This window comes from Triticum aestivum, chromosome 7B (genome assembly GCF_018294505.1).
Source record: "Triticum aestivum cultivar Chinese Spring chromosome 7B, IWGSC CS RefSeq v2.1, whole genome shotgun sequence".
In the NCBI taxonomy this organism is placed as follows: Eukaryota; Viridiplantae; Streptophyta; class Magnoliopsida; order Poales; family Poaceae; genus Triticum; species Triticum aestivum.
The window spans coordinates 373,980,589-373,986,398 of record NC_057813.1 but is presented as its reverse complement, the minus strand read 5'-3'; positions in this window follow the sequence as shown (position 1 = coordinate 373,986,398).

Sequence of the window (5,810 nt, the reverse complement as noted above, 5' to 3'; positions counted from 1 at the left end):
GGAAAATAGACCCGGTGGCCATAGGTTTCACTAGTGGCTTCTCTTAAGATAGCATAAGTATTATAGTGGGTGAACAAATTACTGTCGAGAAATTGATAGAAAAGTGCATAGTTATGAGAATATCTAGGCATGATCATGTATATAGGCATCACATCCACAACAAGTAGATCGAAATGATTCTGCATCTACTACTATTACTCCACACGTCGGCCGCTATCCAGCATGCATCTAGAGTATTAAGTTCATAAGAATAGAGTAACGCATTAGGCAAGATGACATGATGTAGAGGGATAAACTCAAGCAATATGATATAAATCCCATCTTTTTATCCTCGATGGAAACAATACAATACGTGCCTTGCTGCCCCTGCTGTCACTGGGAAAGGACGCTGCAAGATTGAACCCAAAGCTAAGCACTTCTCCCATTGCAAGAAAGATCAATCTAGTAGGCCAAACCAAACTGATAATTTGAAGAGACTTGCAAAGATAACCAATCATACATAAAAGAATTCAGAGGAGATTCAAATATTTCTCATAGATAAACTTGATCATAAACCCACAATTCATCAGATCTCGACAAACACACCGCAAAAAGAGTTACATCGAATAGATCTCCAAGAAGATCGAGCAGAACATTGTATTGAGAATCAAAGAGAGAAGAAGCCATCTAGCTAATAACTATGGACCCGAAGGTGTGTGGTAAACTACTCACGCTTCATCGGAGAGGTAATGGTGTTGATGTAGAAGCCCTCCATGATCGAATCCCCCTTCGGCAGGACGCCAGAAAAGGCCCCTAGATGGGATCTCATGGGTACAGAAGGTTGCGGTGGTGGAAAAATGGTTTTGTGGCTCTCCTGGATGTTTTCAGGGTATAAGAGTATATATAGGCGAAGGAAGTAGGTCAGGGGATCTACGAGGGGCCCATGAGGGTGGGGGGCGCGCCGTACCCCCCTGGGCGGGCCCTCTTGCCTCGTGGCTTCCTCATTGCGTCTCCGACTTCATCTGCAAGTCTTCTTGTTTGCTTTTGGTCCAAGAAAGATCATTGTGAGGGTTTCATTCCTTTTGAACTCCGTTTGGCATTCCTTTTCTACGAAACTCTAAAATAGGCAAAAAAAAGAAACTGGCACTGGGCCCTCGTTTAATAGGTTACTCCCAAAAATAATATAAAATAGCATATAAATGCCTATTAAACATCCAAAATAGATAATATAATAGCATGGAACAATAAAAAATTATAGATATGTTGGAGACGTATCAGCGCACACGGCTTCTCTTCCCTCTCAACGGACCACTTCTCTCTCACACCCCGTCGTTTGTGGCTTCTTCCATACACATCACCTCTCTAAAATGAAGCCACACACACTTAAATTACTTTCACCACCGAAGACTCCGCTTCACACACACACACACACACACACACACACACACACAAACACACACGCACGCACGCACACACGCACGCACACACACACACAGACACACTAAGACTCCATCTCACACATACGTGCTCTAGGCGGAGCATTTGTTCCTACCACCCTTTGTCCAACCTTACCCATATGATAAACAATCACCTTAATTTACTTGTATAACATGGACAAATTCCACTTTACTTTAGTCGTTAGCAAACTTCTCATAATTACATAACACAAATCACGAGGAGGAAGTGATATTTTTTTACACAACCATGTTAACATGGCCACGTAGATCACTAGCTAAAGTGTAATACCATTATACTTATATCCCGATGCAAAAGGTTGAGTACATGTCCGAATAGTAGAGTCACACACACGCACTCTGTCTCTCAAAATCTCACACACATACCAATTACGTGACGCCCCCTAATCAGACCCGTATGTTACAATTTGTGCACCGGCGGGTACACATGATGGTGCGCATTTATTTAAGCTGGACGGCAAACCCAAACAGTAGCTGCATTCATTCCCCTCCCGCCGCCTCCTCTGGTCGCCGTCGCCCGATAGCCATGGCTCGGCCTAAGGTAAGGACATACGCCGAACTCCTGCCGGAGCGGCGCTTTAATCTAGAGGTGGCGCGAAGCCCGGATCGCAGCCACCCTACCTCCAAAGTCTAGACTAGCCGAAGCCGGACGAGGAGGTGTTGGAGGCGAAGCAGCACGTGGAGCCGGAGGAGGAGTACGACGATGCGGAGTTGGAACAAGAGGACGATGATGCGGGGAAAGGGGAGCTAGAGGAGGACGATGATGTCCATTATACTCATACTTAAAGGGCTTTGAGTTTCACGCCACATTTATTTCATAGAGATAATAAAAAGGAAATTTTAGTGGTCATGCATGCAGCTTTTTGTGCTAGCACTACTATATAAGGGTTGACCGGTCACTTCCCGCGGACATGCGCGGGCGGTGGTAGAGGAAGGAGAAGGGAAGCGGGTTGTGGAGTACGCCAGTTGCAACACGAGCTCCAAGGAACGTTCATGCCAAACAATGCATAGTTGTACAGTATTGTCCAGCGGAGTATGAATTGGCGTTTAGGTTGCGTGTGGATGACATGGCTGCAACATGCAAGCTGCAGTTCAACAGCCTACCACTCCGCTTCGCACGGTTTGGTCATGCAAGATTTGCATGCACGCATGTCATGCATGTACTTGTCGAAGGCATGCTTGAAAAAGGGCGACCAGGTCCGCTAGTCCGCGTTGGTCCATGCGCCTGGAAAACAACTAATCCCAGTCTCTGTAAATGTCGTGCGTGCTTTAATTCCGGGCTAGTGGATGGATGCGAACGTGCCATACAACAAACCGCCCGCCAGCTCCCTAATCTCTGTCTCTACTCTTATAATAATAATAATAATAATAATAACAATAATCTATATCTCTTCTGCTACTCTTATAAAAAACAGAGTTGGTGATGATGGTGTGCCTATCATCCTGCAATATAGGTCGTCCGATTTATATCTGACGGAGAGGAAGGAAACTATGGCAATTTTGCAAAAAGATACCTACACCCCTCGCCACATTCAAATAAGGCCTTCCCTCATTCATCCTTTTCTCTCACAAGATAAACTACTCATACAAATGTATCTTGATGTTACGTGCAATGCACAAGCATCTTGCTAGTAATAAATAATAATCTACTCTTATAAAAATAGATTTGGTGATGATGGTGTGCCTGCCCTCCTGCAATATAGACCGTCCAATTTATATCTGACGGATAGGGAGGAAACTATGGCAATTTTTCCAAAAAGATGCCCGCACCCCTCTCCACATTGGTAGATAAGGCCTTCCCTCATTCATCTTCATCTCCCATGAGATAAACAGCTCGTATAAATGCATCTTGATGTTAAATTCAACGCATGGGCCTCTTGCTAGTCTCAAATATAAACTACACTAGTGCGCGCCCGCAGAACATCCTTTCCGAAGGGACGAAGCCTTGCAGTTACCATCTCCTCTCGTGTAAATTAGCTCCACAAGGGACAAGGCAGTTGGTCGCCATTGCCATGGATTCGCAAGGCGGTGGTGCTTCTCGTCCTCGTCGAGGTTGGGAGACCTTGAACAAAGATCCTTTGGGAAAAATCGTAAGTAGCTCCGACTTCCTCACATCCGCTAGACTTAGCGGTACTTGCACCAAATATTTTAAGCGGGCGCATAAATATGCGAGGGAGAAGGCCATGCTAGTTGGTTTGCCATGCATCCTCGAGGACGAGGATGTTTCCTTCGGGGTCTCTCCAGCGGGCATGGCCGTAGTTGCAAGTTGACGCCCCTTCAGATGCCGACGTTGAGGGGAACTCGGATTTTGTCCGATGAGCAGGTAAGTGATGAGTTTGATCACGTAGTAAATACATTCTAAAGATTACTTCCGTGTCCATTTCCTAATTCCCCTGTTACCCACTGTTTCACAGGTTAGGCTTGGTGCCAGTGGAGATTGGCTTGCATATGTATGTGAGGGTACTAACATCAATTTGCAAAACATTTACAATGGTGACACCGTTCCCGTAGAAGCTTTGTCCAACATTGGGATCAGCCATGCAATGGGCCATCGTCTAAATTGGTATGATGGAACCACGGTGAGATTGAAGAAGATAGCAACCCAGGAAGCCCTGACAAGGTCGTCCACTAACCAAAATTACACTCTCATCACGGTGTTCAACATCGTGATTGCTTTCACGAACCCTGCACATGGCGGTCAAAGGTGGACCATGCTGTCTGCGACCGATTTGTGACCGTATGAGCACAAAGAAGTTGTGCTCCTTTCTAACCGCATCTTTGCAGTGACAAACCAATGAACTTCTTTCGTATGGGACACATCCTATGGTATACTCCCTCTCTTCTAGTTTATTTTTTTTTGAATTTTTTAGTTTTATAAGTTTCAAATTTAAATTTAGAGCTCCCCATCACATGTTGAGATTACAATGTCCATTAAATCGTTGCATGCATGTACTAGTTTTTTATTGGTCATTTATATTGGTCACACATGCATGCATTGCAAGTAACGTTTTTACCATAATTTATTAGGAAACAGAGTGCAATAATTGAGTACTTTTGCAAACTACAAGTACTACACCTAAAACAGTTCAAAATCAATACCACAACCACGCCCACGTCGGACTGCGCTGGTCGACCCAAATCTCCTCCCTTGCCGGCGCGCGCTTCCTGCGTGAAACGGCCGGCATCGCCCTGGAGCGTTAGTGCCACATTAATGCCCTGCCAGAGCGGAGGCGGCCTCTCACTGGCGCCGGCTTTGAAGCAGCACGGCGGTCGAGAGAGCGCCGCTTCCCGGTGCACGTGACTGCTCCGCGTCTAGGCTGGCCATAGTGGTGGTGGTAACTTAGCTGGCACATACACTCGGGAATAGCAGACATGGTGATGTGGTAGAGAATTAAAGAAGAGACAGGGGGTCATGCATGGCAATAAATATGATCATCTATGCTACTACTCTATGATACTATGCACTATAAACGTAGTATATCATACACTAGCATCATGCACTAGTACTATATTGTATATGATACTACCCACTATGAGTAGCCTCAAACGACACCACGGCCGTCCGTCATCCATGAGCCACCCACATTATAGTTGCAACTTGTTTAGAGTAGGTTTTACTCCGGTTTGTATGAAAACTATAGTGTATCTCGTTCGGTTTATATGAAAAGTTTTCGAAATGTAATGGTTTTCGTCCGGTTTCTATGAATTCCGCCTTGTTTGCATGATTATGCAGGGCAAAGTCATCCCCGGAGCAAAATCAGATCGCCAATCATGGATGTGCATGGGGAATTTGGTCTAACTTGGAACATTGTAGCTGATGACACCCAGTCACTAAAAAAAAGACACATCCGTGACATTTTGGGCCGAACTAAACTTTTTTCTGTCATACATATGACACTTCTATGACGATAATTGTGATAGAACCCGGTATCATCATAGATGTGGTGGGCTCCTACTTCTATGACAAAAAATCATGACAGAAAATGGGCTTTCCGTCCTGGGCGGGCCGGAGACGCAGCTGCATGACATTCTTTGGGCCGTCCATGACGGAAAAAACGGTGGTAGAAGCGAGGGCGAGGAAAATTTCGGGGAGTTCCCGGTTACGGTGGGTGGTCGGGGGCCAAGCGATGCGCATTTCTCTCGTACACGTACGCGCGTTTGTGCGAGGCGTTGGCTCTAACTGAACCCGAGCGAGGCGTTGGGCTCTAACTGAACCCGAGCGATTGCACTGCAGGCTACGTGTTACTGACCCCGAGCAATCGATCGATGGCTGTTAACTGAACCCGATCAAGCGATTCCTTTGCTACTGCTGCTAACTGAAGCCAATCGATGCTGCCTCTCTAGAGGAACAGTTAG